Source organism: Colobus angolensis, unplaced genomic scaffold, assembly GCF_000951035.1.
Source record: "Colobus angolensis palliatus isolate OR3802 unplaced genomic scaffold, Cang.pa_1.0 Scaffold472, whole genome shotgun sequence".
Lineage (NCBI taxonomy): Eukaryota > Metazoa > Chordata > Mammalia > Primates > Cercopithecidae > Colobus > Colobus angolensis.
Genome location: NW_012118177.1, coordinates 521,637 through 534,779, shown reverse-complemented (window position 1 = coordinate 534,779; position 13,143 = coordinate 521,637). Strand labels below are relative to the sequence as shown.

The window sequence follows — 13,143 nt, the reverse complement described above, 5'->3', positions numbered from 1 at the left end:
CTCCTGACCGCAAGTGATCTGCCCACCTCTCCCTCCCAAAGTGCTAGGATTACAGGCGTGAGCCACCATGCACGACCTCCTCATTCTCTTTCACCTGGATTATAACTGGTCTTTCTCCCAATTCATTCTCCACATCATTGCCAAGGTGATCTTTCAACATATTAATCTGATCAAGTCACTACTCTACATAAAGCATTCCAATGGCTCCCCATTTGCTAAAAAGTAAAAGTCCAAACTTGCTTGTACTCCATGACCTCTCAAGCTTCATCTCTTGCCCTTTCCCTCCTCATAGTGTATACTATTGTGGAACTAAATTACTTCCAGTCTTCAATCATGCCATGTGGTCTTTTGCTCCCAAATAGAAATAGAACAGAATGTTCTTTGCAGAGTGTTAATGTATTCTTCTTCCTCTGTTTAGTGCCTTCTCATCTTTTAGGATTCAGTGCAGATGTCTCTTACTCTAGCCTGGGTCAAGTACCCCTCCTGTCTATTCTTACAGTATCTTCTGTTTACTTCCATCATAGTAATAATAATAATAACACTTATGTAGTGTTTCTTATGGGACCATTATAAGCACTTTTTACATGCTAACTTATTTAATCATCACAAGTTTTTTTGTGGTAGGCACTAATAATCCCTATTGTATAGATGAAGAAACTGAGGCAGAGATAGTACATTTTGCATTATGTTGCCGTTTCCTGTTTAAACCCTTATTCTTCCCTATTAGCCTGTGAGCTACTTGAGGGCAAGACTGTATCTTACTTATCTCTGTATCTCGTGTGCCTTACACACTGCTTTACCCAGAGCAGCAATTCAAAAACTATCTTCTTAATGAATGAAGTTGGCAAAGAGGTTTGAGGGGCTCCATATGACTAAAATATAGGGACTTCCCAAATGAGTCAATAACACTTCGATGTAAGGGTCATTGAAGTGCTGCCCAATGTTGGGAAAGAAGAACGAGAGAGAGATGGGGGATCAGAGGAAGACATAGGTAAAGGGGGAGAGAGAGGGCAGAGCTTCGCCATATATATAATGTATATTATATATATATTTATAATATATATATATTTGTGGAATATTTCATCTCTTCAACCAAATCCTAACAATTTGAGGGTGAAAAAATATATATTAAATGTCTGTCATGCTTCCACAGCATTGGGCACATGATTGATAGTCAATACGATTCATCAGCATTGGAAACACCAATGCCAGTGTTGATGCAAAGCACTGCAGAGCAGGAGCTGATAAACATTTGATGAATGGAGAGAGACATAGTTTGAATCTCACCTCTGTCACTCATTAACAAGTCTTTCTTGACATTGGTTTCTTATTGCTAACCTTGGCACAATTGTACCTGTCCTGATCATGACTGTGCATCTCATTGAGGCCTTCAGTGCTGCTTGGAAATCCTTCTACTTCTCCCTGGTAAGCACCCTTCTGATGACTACTTCAAATATTTAGTACTACTTTTTGAGCTCCCTACCCTACCTCCTCCCTGTGCAGCTGTTACTTCTATCTTGATCATTCTCTTTGCAGTCAAGATCCTTAAGCCGTTCATTATTGATGTCTCCACTTCTTCACCCTCCCACTCACTGCTCAGCCCTCTGCAGTCTGGCTTCCAGCATTAGCCCTCCACTGAAAATATTCTCACCAAAGTTATCAACTCTTTTCTTGTTCCAAAATTCAATGATCATATCTCTGTCATCTCACCTTGTCTCTCTCCTTCATAAAACTATCTTTTCCCTTGTTTTCTGTAGCACCATTCCACTTTACCTACTTCTCAAAATGATTCTTCTAGTTTTCCTTTATAAGTTCCTCTTCTGCTGCTCACTCTTTAAGTCTAACTATCTATCTCTGCCCCTGTAGCCTCCTCAGGGTTTCATCTTGACTTCTAGACGGCTCTTCTTATCCTTCACATTCTTCATAGGTTATCTCATCCACTCTGTCTCCATGCCAGTGACTCCTGAATTCATACCTCTGCCACAGATTTCTCTCCTGAGCTCAAGATTTGTGTAGTTAACTGTTACTTGGAATGACCCTACCTGAATGTTTTAATGGCCTCAAATTCAACATTTGCAAAGCTGGAATCATCTGCCCTTTCTCTCCCCATGCCCAAACTGCTCCTCATGCAGTGTTCCTTACCTCAGTGGGGCCATCGCCCAGTTAATAACCCAAGCCAGTCATCCTTGCTTTTTCACCTCTTGTTGACATGTAATTAATTATAACGTACCATCAGGTCTGCCTTCAGAAATAGACCGTGAATCCATCTACTTCTTTGTGTCGCCACTGCCCAAACGATAGTTCAGACTATGCAACCATTGTTTCTTGACTATTTGGAAATCTCATAGACACCTCAAATTGATCTCTCTAATTTCACTTCTGCCCCAATCCTGCATTAATGAATTACCCACCCAGTAGTCAAAGATCTTTGTAAAGTTGAAATCAAATTGTGACTCTCACCTCACCTTTTGCCATGCTTAAAAATCTTCAGGAGCTCAGCCGGGCGCGGTGGCTCATGCCTGTAATCTCAGCACTTTGGGAGGCCGAGGTGGGCAGATCATGCGGTCAGGAGTTTGAGACCATCCTGGCCAACATAGTGAAACCCGTTCTCTACTAAAACTACAAAAATTAGCTGGGCGTGGTGGCATGTGCCTGTAATCCCAGCTACTTGGGAGGCTGAGGCAGGAGAATCGCTTGAACTGGGAGGTGGAGGTTGTAGTGAGCCGAGATTGTGCCACTGCACTCCAGCCTGGGCGACAGAGCAAGACTTTGTTTCAAAAAACAAAAAACAAAAACAACAACAACAAAAAAATCTTCAGGAGCTCTTAAGTATTTCAGGATGAAGTTCAAACTTGCTAGCCCAGGAAACCAGGAAAGCCCTCCATTATTTCACCCCTGCTTTTCTTCACAGCCTCATCTCACACCATTAACCTCCAACCTCATGCTTTGTGCTCCTATACATACACATGATCCAGCCAAACCTAAGCACTTGAATTTCTCTGACTTTGCCTTTCTCTGTGTGTCCAAGCCCTTACGCATGCTATTCTACCATCCACCATTTGGTTGGATAATTGCAAATCATCTTTCAGGACGCATCCTTGCCTTGAAACCATCCTCGGGCCCTCCCTGCTGCTCACCCAGGCTGGGTTCAGTACTTTTCCCTTCTTCCTCCTATTTGTATCTGAGCTTTCAGTGAGAATTGGTGAGATACCTTGAGGTTTTCAAGGGGAAGACCTACTTACTGCTTCCCAGAGGAGCAACTCCTGCTTCAGCCTTCCTGGGATAGCAGCAGAAGAGCCAAGCTTGAGTTTCTCAAGGGAATCAACAGTGTCCCCAAGAGGAAAGCCTCTCCCCAGAGCCTGTCCTAAGTACTAGTAAGTAGGCAAGTATTTTGGGGTGAGGGAGAGGACAGAGTCAAGAAAATGCCATTACTGAGGCTTAGAATCTCTAGAGTCTGACTTGACATAGCAGCATGCCCAGGCAGGAGGAAGAACAAATTATTGAAGCTTATTCGAGTGGCAAAAATGGCCCCATGCAGGGGCGGGGGGCGTGGGGTGATGGGTTCAGCTTTCCACCAGGGTTAGGAAGACCAGTTAAATGGCAAATGGTTGGGTGGTGAGCCAAGCTGGATTCAGCCAGGGTTTTGTTTGTCTGATAAGCAGTAGAGGTGAGGGCAGACAGGGTCCTGGTGTTGGAATCAAAAGATCTAGCTTCTTGTGTCAATTCTGCCTGGAACCTGTTGAGGAAGTCCTATAGCTTCTCTAGGCCCTAGTTTGTCATCTCCAAGATTTTGAGTCTCAAATAAAGGCATGGGGACAGGAAGCCACTTTGACAAATATAGAAGACTGGAGAGCTGTTATTAGAAGCAGCCAGCTTTAATAGAAACCTCTCTTTGAGGGATCCTCCTAGAAGTCAAGTACTGGCTGTTCTGGAGGTACAGAAGACTCTAGGCCTTGCCAGCTGAATTTGTCTTCTGGGCATGGGGCCAACATACTCCATGGCCCAAGGACTGGACAAGAAAGTTTAACTTAGGATCCTTACTTAATCTTCCCTAGTGGGGGGATTGGAGCTGCAGGAGAGGATTAGGAGGGTCAAGATTGACCGCAGCTCCTGACTTAACCCCTTCTCACCCGGGCACTTTCCCTGCTATTCTCCCCATCTCTTGCTCCAAGAATCTTACCCGTGGTACTCTTTCTTTGGAAGTACCCTCCTAAGAGTACATGGGACAGGCACTTGGGGTTCCCAGGCTCAAGGAAGGAACTGATGTGGCCTTCTGGGGGTGATGGTGGCCACCACAGCCCTCTTCTGTCAGTCAGCCTCATTTCTCCATCCCTTGATCTCGCTGCCCCTCATAAGAATCTGAGACACTTGCCCCCTTCTCTGAACCACACTTCCAGCTGCCAAGGGCACTAGTATGTGGCAAAGCCATTCCCTCGAGGCTCTACTTTCTCAAAAGTTTGTCCTTAGTGCAGTTCATCTTTCCTTCTGCATCGATTGATTGATGGCAGTTCAGAGAATTGCAACTGCATTGAGAGATTTTCTAATTGTTTGAAAAGGAAGTTGATTTTTGTCCTGATCATCAAAGTAAAGCATTCTCACTTTAGAACACTGGAAAACACAAAAAGGCAGAATTTAGAAAACAAAAATCGCCTACAATCTCCCCAGGCATAAGTGCTGTGAATGTTTTGGTTCCAACTTCATTTTCAGAGAGGGCACTTGAAGAGAGTAATGCCTCAGTCCAAAGAAGGAATTTCTAATGACAGACTTGCAGACCAGTGGGGGAGAGTTATTGAAGGACTTCATGGGGAAACTTTATGACTTCACTTAGGAACCCACCTTCTGTTACCTCCCTGAGCCTTCGTGCCAAGGAGGGCACTGGAACTGGCTGTGAAGGAGTGCCCCTTCTGCCCCTCCTCAGCCCTCTACACTTAGGCAGAGAGGTAAACTGTGGCTCCTTTCCTCCAATTTTTATCCCAGTCCTTTTAGCCCCCCAAACCAGAAAATATCTGATTTGGAGAGTGCTTTCTCTGGTCCTGAAGTTTTAAAGACTAGAATCTCTGTGATAGCTTTGAGGAAACAAATACCACCAACCCAAATGCCACTGGAGTTTCCCCTCCCACACCCTTCACTCAGAAAACCAAAGTGGCCCAGCCTGGCTCCACCATGGGGTGAATGGATAGTGACTAGGAAGGAAGAGTGCCCACCTCGGTGAATTTAAAAGGCAGCAACTATATCAGGATGGAGATACTTACAGGGCAGTTCTTTGCAGAGCCTTGGAGGGGGAGATGCCCCTGGAGAGGGAGAAAGGGATCCTGAGGGAGGGGAGCGAAGTACAAAGGGCCACGGGCTGAGGTGATAAAGGATTTCTAATCGTTAACCACAGCTTTGCAAAATCCATCTGCAAATCTGAGCCGTGGGTCAGAGACTTATTACAGATCAGAAATAAACCCCTGGAGGCTGGGAAAGATTGAGGTACTTTACGGAAAAAAAAAAAAAAAAAAAAAAGGTTTGGTGGGGTTTGTGTGTGTGTGTGTGTGTTTTCTGTCAGAAACTCCACTCCAGCTGGGCTTTTGTGTGGTGACCTCTGTGAACCCAGGAGAGGTCTTGTGGGGAAGGGGATTTGGCCCAAGAAGGAATTCAGAACATTCCAGCTTTGAGGGTGGTGAGAGGAGGGGGCTCTGTCCCACCAATTAGGTGTCCCTGGCTAGCAGCCCTGAAGCCCGGTGGGGAGTAAGCTGCATAAACACGGTCCTGGTGAGCCAGTGCCCAAGCAGCCCTGCATGGCCTGCAGCCCCACAGACTTTTCTACTCAGCATGATTCTCTGGCAGGCCCTCAGCCCTACCCCACCCCTAAGGTTGGTCCCAAGGCTCAAGGGCAAACATGGGTACGGTAACTTCAGACTCAGTTCAAAGAGCAGGTCCTACAAGGTGGAACTGAGTAGGCCAGCATAAGGACAGGGCTCTCCTTTTTATCACACACGGCAGTGCCATGCACTATGTCATTTAAGCCTCTCAAAAATGCTGTAAAGGTCAGGTGCAGTGGCTCACGCCTGTAATCCCAGCACTTTGGGAGGCTGAGGCGAGTGGATCACCTGAGGTCAGGAGTTCGAAAACAGCCTGGCCAACATGGTGAAACCTCGTCTCTACTAAAAATACAAAAATTAGCTGAGCGTGGTGGCACACACCTGTAGTCCCAGCTACTGGGGAGACTGAGGCAGGAGAATCACTTGAACCCAGGAGGCAGAGGTTGCAATGAGCCGAGATCACACCACTGCACTCCAGCCTGGGTGACAGAGTGAGACTCCATCTCAGAAAAGCAAAGCAAACAAACAAAAATCCAAACAACAACAATAACAACAAAAAAGTGCTGTGGAGTAGTAGAGTGCAGTGACTAGCTTTACTCTCCCAATGCAAAAAAGCTTTCTTGTTTTTTCTAAGTAGAAAAATACTAGATGCTATTGAAAAGAATTCAGAAAATGAACTATAAAGAAGAAAATAGAGGTCCTCATAATGCCACCAGCCAGAGATAATCATTGCTAATGTTTTGATGTAGAAGATATTGATGGGATTTGTTTTATAAAATTGAATCACACTATACCTACAATTTATGTGACCTTCCATCATTTGTAAATAACATATCATGGACCTATTTCCATGTCCATTAAAACACAGAGCTACATCATTCTGTCATGGCTGCACTGCATTCTATATATAAAATATGATTTATTTGTTAACTACTAGACATTTTGTTATTTTCATTTTCACTATAACCTAGCATCTTTGCACATAATACTGACAAAGTCTTAAGAATAGAATTGCTAGGTGAAAGAGTGCATGTTTTAAAGGCCAATACAACATATTACAAAAATAGGGCAGCCATTACTATTTCCAGATGAGGAAACCTAGGCCCAATGAGATGAAAAGAGTTGCCCAACATCCCTAGTTGAGCAGTAATAGTTAGACCTGGCATCTAGGTCTGTAGATGTCTAGCTTGGCAAACTTTGCGATGTACAACACCAACTCCCTCCCAAGGATTCCCATGTACGAATGATAAGGTCACTCACTGTTCATTGAACACTTGCTAGGTGCCAGGCACTGTCCTGAAGTGTTTCCTATCCATAGTCTTTGTGTGCTAGTACAGAGCAGAGCAAGGCCTGGGTACCAAACCTGGCCACCTCTAGAGCTTGCCTCATAATCATTATGCTTGACTGTCTTTTTCAAGTCATATCAAAGCAAACAGTCAGATTTGTTGCCTAGAGTGAACTCAGTGAAGCAAAACAGAAATCATCCTCCTTCCCAAGGCAGCCCATCCCTACCTTGCAGGTACAAATGGAGCCCTGACTCCCTGGCAGTGCTCCTGAGCAAGGGTCTCTCTAGGTCACTCCCTCTTGGCAGGCTGGGACACGCTAAAAGGGCAGCCATGCCTGAGCTCAGGCCTGGGGAGTCTTTGGGCATGAAGGCAAGCAAGGCTGAAGGGGTGGGAGGGATACCAGGCTAATCCTCTAACCAACTATGTGACCTCAGGCAAGTCTCTCCATTTTCTTTCTCCAGGCTTCACCCAGCCAAATTCTCAAGGCTGAGTGAATGAATGTGAATGCATTTTGACAAGTAGAAAATGCTGATTAAACGCAGAATATTAGAATTTGTAGTAGAAGGGCACCTTATCAGTTCGTAGTGACTGTGCAGTTGAGGATAGGAAAAGGCAGAATCTTAGGGGCAGGTGCCAGGGCGGATGAGGAGACTGTGTTGGCAGGATGTGGTTTCCAGATTGGCAATCATTCAAGGAATGGGTTCCAACACTGTGTTTCCTTCAGGTCGGCATTGTCAGATCCTGGTGGAATCATGCCAAATATTATGACTCCTCAGTGTTGAGCCTGGGAGGTTCTTTAGTAATCCTTCTGCCAAAACCCCTGCTGAGATCCAAAGAGCTTAGATGGGTGTGGGAATGGAGAGGGGCCTGAAAGAACAGGAACGAATAGCAGTCTGAGAAAAGCAGCATTTAGTTCAGGAGACAAGTGAGTGGGGAGAGAATAAAGGGAGGGAAATAAGGGTATGGAGAAGAGGTGGGTTGGGGAAGAGAAAAGGAGAAGAGAGAAAAAGGGTCTTTGAGGAAGAAAATCGAAGAGAGCTCTGTAGAAAGCAAGGTCCCGAAGGAGAGGTAGGAAATGATGTTATGAAAAGAGGAGTCTAGAAGGAGAAATAAGAGATTCTAAGGAAGAGGGTGCAGGGATGGACTCTGGGAGAAGAAGTTAGGGTCTAGGGCAGAGAGAGGCTTAGAGATATTTCACCCTCACTATTCCACCAAAAGAAGTTCTTGTCACAGTTACCAATGACCACATGTCACCAAATCCAACGGCCACTTTTTAGTCCTTAATTTCCATGACTTCTATGCAACATTCAGTGCCCTTGATAACCTTGTCTTTCTTGAAATGCTTTCTCCTCTTGGCCTCTGTGATAACAACACTCCTCTGGTTTTCCTCTTATCTTTCTGGGTACTTCTTCATTGGTACCTCTGCCTCTGCCAGACCCTTAAATATGGGCGCTTCTCAGGAGCCTGACCTAAGTCCTCGTTCCTCACTCTGCATTCCCACTCTGGGAAGTCTCATTTATCCTCTGTGGTTTCAATTATCCTCTATCATCTGACGACTTCCAAATCATCATTTTCAGCCCAGACTTCTCTGGGCTTCAGACCTTTATATACTGGCATCTCCATTTGGATAGCTGAAAGTTGTCTCAAATGCAACATGACCAGGGCCTTGCTCTGTTGCCTGGGCTGGAATGCAGTGGCATGATCACAGCTCACAGTAACCTTGAGCTCCTGGACTGAAGCGATCCTCCTGCCTCAGCCTTCCAAGTAGCTGAGACTACAAACATGTGCCACCACGCCCAGCTAATTTTTATAATGTTTTTTGTAGAGATGGGGTCTCACCATATTGCACAGGTTAGTCTCAAACTCCTAGGCTCAAGCCATCCTCCTGCTTCAGCCCCGCAAAGTGCTGGGATTACAGGTGTGAGTCACTATGCCCAGCCTCAAAATTGTATCCTTGATTTCCCTTTGAACTGAAACCAGTCCTCCCTCAGTCTTCTCCCTTTGAGAAAGCCAGTTGTTTAAGTCAGAAATCTCGGAGTTAGCCTTAATTCTACTGTTTTCTCTTTCTCTGACCCTCATTGTATCAGACCTGTAAGTCTTTCCCATTCTACCTCCAAAATTTAGCTCTTTCATCCATCTGCTGGTTTCCACTTCCACTCCCCTTAGCATCATCTCTCAATGGGATGCTGCAATACCCTTCTGATTTTCCTACTTTTCCTTTTGACTTTCTACAGTCCATTCTCCACATAGTAGTATGATTTGGCCCCCACCTAGCTCTCCAAACTGGTTTCATACTACTCTCCTCACTCCCCACTCTCCCAACTGGCTTCCTTTCAGTTTCTCAAGCCTACAATGCTCTCCCTCCCCTCTAGGCCTTTACAAGTCCTGTTCCTTCTGCCTGGAACTCTTTCTGGACCCTGACCCTACTCCACCTTCATCTGGTTTTGTTTGGAAAACTCCTTATCCTTTAGGGCTCAGCTTAAGCATTGCTTCCCTGAATCCTGGGGTCTGTTGGTTGGATGTTTCTCCTCTGTGCTCCTAAAGCATCTTGTTATCCCCCCGGCAATTGTCTTGGGTTGCATTTGTTGTTGTTGCTCCTGCATAGGACTGTGAATGCCTGAAGGGTTTGGCTTTCTTTTTAAAAATTTTCTTAATTTAACTTTATTTTAGGTTCAGGGGTATATGTGCAGATTTGTTATGTAGGTAAACATGTGTCATGGGGATTTGGGTTTGGCTTTCAATTGTTATTTTCATCACTATTCTAGTCTAATACATAGTAGGTGCACCATTGAATTGATGGGATCAGACTGAGAAGAGATTGTGGTAAGAAGGGAAACAGTAGATGGGTCTGGGAAGAAAGGGGTCCAGGAGAAGAGGAAGGAGAGACAAAATGATTATGTAAGGGAAAGGTGGGTGAAGAAGATAAGTTCTGGGAGGGGAGGCAGGAGAAGGGCTCATGAAGACATGTCTGGGAGGAAAGAGAGAATAAAGGTTTGAGAGGCAATGGATAAGCAGATCTAGGAGGAGAAATGTTGAGCAAGTGCTTCCTAAGCACTAATGCACAGACTTAAGAAGAAAGGAAGGGAGTGGTAGAGGATCACCAATAGGAGGAAACTAAGGCCAAGGTAGCAAGATTTGTAAATTATTTAAAGCTTATTCAATTTAAAAGGCTACTTGTCATTCCGGACTTATTCTTTGAAAAGTTGGTATTAAGGTTTCTTTTGTAAAATAAGAGGTGGTAGTATTTTTCAATGCCCTTAATTACAAAATTAAAAAGTTTGACAACCATATGCTGATTCCCCCTCATTTAAAAAAATTTTGTAATTGCACTGGTCCACAAAAATCCCAAATTGAGGAGACCTCTGGGAAGGGCACATTCTGTCAATGGGTCTCAACATTTTGGTCTCAGGATCACTTTACACTCTTATTTAGGAAATGACCTAAATGTCTTTCAACTAGTGAATGAATACACTGGTACATCTGTGTAATAGAATACTACTCCACAATCAAAAGGAATGTACTATTGATACACACAGCTACATGGGTGAAACTCAAATGTGTTATGCTGAATGGAAGAAGCCAGACTCAAAAAGCTGCTTACTGTTATGTTCTATTTATATGACATTCTTGAAATGACACTACTGTAGGGATGGATAATAGATTAGTGGTTGCCAGGGGCTGGGGTGGTAGAAGGGGTTTACTACAATGGTGTGGCATAAGAAAATTATTTGGGGTGTTGAAACTCTAAATTGTTGTTACATAACTCTATGCATTTGCCAAAATTCATGGAGCTGCACACCGAAAAGAGTGAATTTTATACATCCCTCCACATTTTGTCATTCAGAACCTTAATATCTATGCAAATTTAAAAATAAACAAATAAAAGATATTAGTTAACAAATTATTGAGGACTCCAAAGGGCTTTTATTTGCCTAACCTCCAAAGGGTTATATCTATTGACACTGAATATATTTGAAATTAAAACTTACATTTTAACTATTTATATATTACTTTAAAATAAAAATTATAAACCTATTACATTATAACATAAATAATATATATTTATGACAATTATAGTTTTCAAAACAAAAAATGGCAAGAAAGTGGCATTATATTCAATTTTTGCAAATCTAATGTCTGGCTGAGCACAAGGCAGCTGGATTCTCGTATCTGCTCGTACACTCCAGCTGTTGCAATATGTGGTTTTTGGTTGAAGTGTGTAAAGAAAATCCAGCCCCACAAAGATAGGAAGGTAGAGAAGGCGGGTATTTAATAGCCTTTATAGGCAGAATTCTAAGAATGACCCCCAAATGACCCTCACCTGCTTATACATTCCCTCTCTTTTGGGAGTATTTCTGATGAGATATCACTCCCATGTTTGTGTTAGTTATATGGCAAAGGGAAATTATCAAGGTTGTACTCACCTAATCATGGGAGTCCTTTGAAAGAGAGTTCGTGGCCGGGTGCAGTGGCTCATGCCTGTAATCCTAGCACTTTGGGAGGCCGAGGTAGGCAAATCACCTGAGCTTAGGAGTTTGAGACTCCCCTGGGCAACATGGCAAAACCTACCTCTATCAAAAATGCAAAAATTAGCCAGGCGTGGTGGTGCATACCTGTAATCCCAGCTACTCGGGAGCCTGAGGCAGGAAAATCACTTGAGCCCAGGAGGTGGAGGTTGCAGTGCAGTGGGCTGAGATTGCACTGCTGCACTCCAACCTGGGCCACAGAGCGAGACCCTGTCTCAAAAAAAAAAAAAAAAAGGTTTTCTAGTGGTGGAAAAGGAAGTTGGAAGTCGGAAGTCAGAGAGATGCAAACTTGACTATGCTGTTGATGGTTTCCAAATGAAGAGAGCTGCATAAGAAGGAGTGTAGGTAGCCTCTAGGAGCCACGGGCAGCCTCTGGATGATAACTAACAAGTCAAGGGGGCCTCAGACCCACATCCTGAAGGACCTGGATTCTGCTAACAACCTGAGTAAGCTTGGAAGGGGACTTTTCCCCAGAGCCTCCAGATAAGAGCCCAGCTCAGCTGACCACTTCACCTCAGCCTTGTAAGATCCTAAGCAGGGAACTCAGGTGAACACACCTGGATTTCTAACCTATATAATTGCGAGATGATAAATGGGTATCATACTAAGTTGTTAAGTTTGTGGTAATTTGTTATGGCAGCGATAGAGAACTAATAAATGGTGTGGGATTCTTGATAACTATACCTAAACTTCACAAGTGGTTGTTTCTTAATGTTTCTTTGCAATGCTGAATCTGAAACTAAACTGTATCAGTGAACTTTTTGTACTCTGTTACATTAAAATCTACTGGTCCGCCAGGTGCCATGGCTCACACCTGTAATCCCAGCACTTTGGGAGGCTGAGGTGGTTGGATTGCTTGAGGTAAGGAGTTCAAAACCAGCCTGGCCAATATGGCAAAACCCTGTCTGTACAAAAAACACAAAAATTAGCCAGGCATGGTGGTGTACGCCTATAGTCCCAGCTACTTGGGAAGTTGAGGCACGGAAATTGCTTGAACCTGGGAGGCGGAGGTTGCAGTGAGCCAAGATTGTGCCATTGTGCTCCAGCCTGGGCAACAGAGTGAGATTCTGTCTCAAAAAAAAAAAAAAAAAAGAAAAAATCAATTACACTTTGAATGGATCTGTTATCCATGCTTGATTTTGTAACATCATGCATTAGTCATCTGGAAAAAATCTGTCTACCCAGTTATGCAGATCTTCCCATTGTTGACTCGCTTTTTGATTGTACAATATTAAAAAATCACATTCATTAATATCCCTACTAATCTTATTAGAAAGCTCTTTAGGATATTGAGAAGCTCTCAAGTTCACAGCGGCTGATACAGGTTTTCCAAAATTGTACTTTTTCCTTGAAAGCTTAACTTTTATCATTGACAACAAATAGTAACAGTTGTTTTCCTTGAGGTGACAGGATCATTTTGCCCATTTTTAACAAAATACTTGCCAAGCACCCAAGTTCAAATAGCCACAATTTATCTGTCAATCATTCAAGTGAAAAAATAACGTGCTCCCCAGCACTTTGGGAAGC

General features: G+C 43.8%; 1 protein-coding gene across 3 annotated transcripts in view; it reads right to left on the bottom strand.

Annotated features, from left to right (window-relative positions):
• CLDN2 (claudin 2) overlaps positions 1–13,143 on the bottom strand; it is a 29,886-nt gene that overhangs the window by 3,654 nt on the left and 13,089 nt on the right. Inside the window, exon 1 of one of the 3 annotated variants that reach the window (XM_011958706.1) lies at positions 7,317–7,426. The exons of 1 other annotated variant lie outside the window; for it this stretch is intronic. The gene's annotated coding sequence lies outside the window, so the exon portion shown is untranslated. Of the gene's footprint in view, positions 1–5,252; positions 5,441–7,316; positions 7,427–13,143 lie in introns of those variants that run through there. One more of the 3 variants, XM_011958704.1, reaches the window with a different exon arrangement.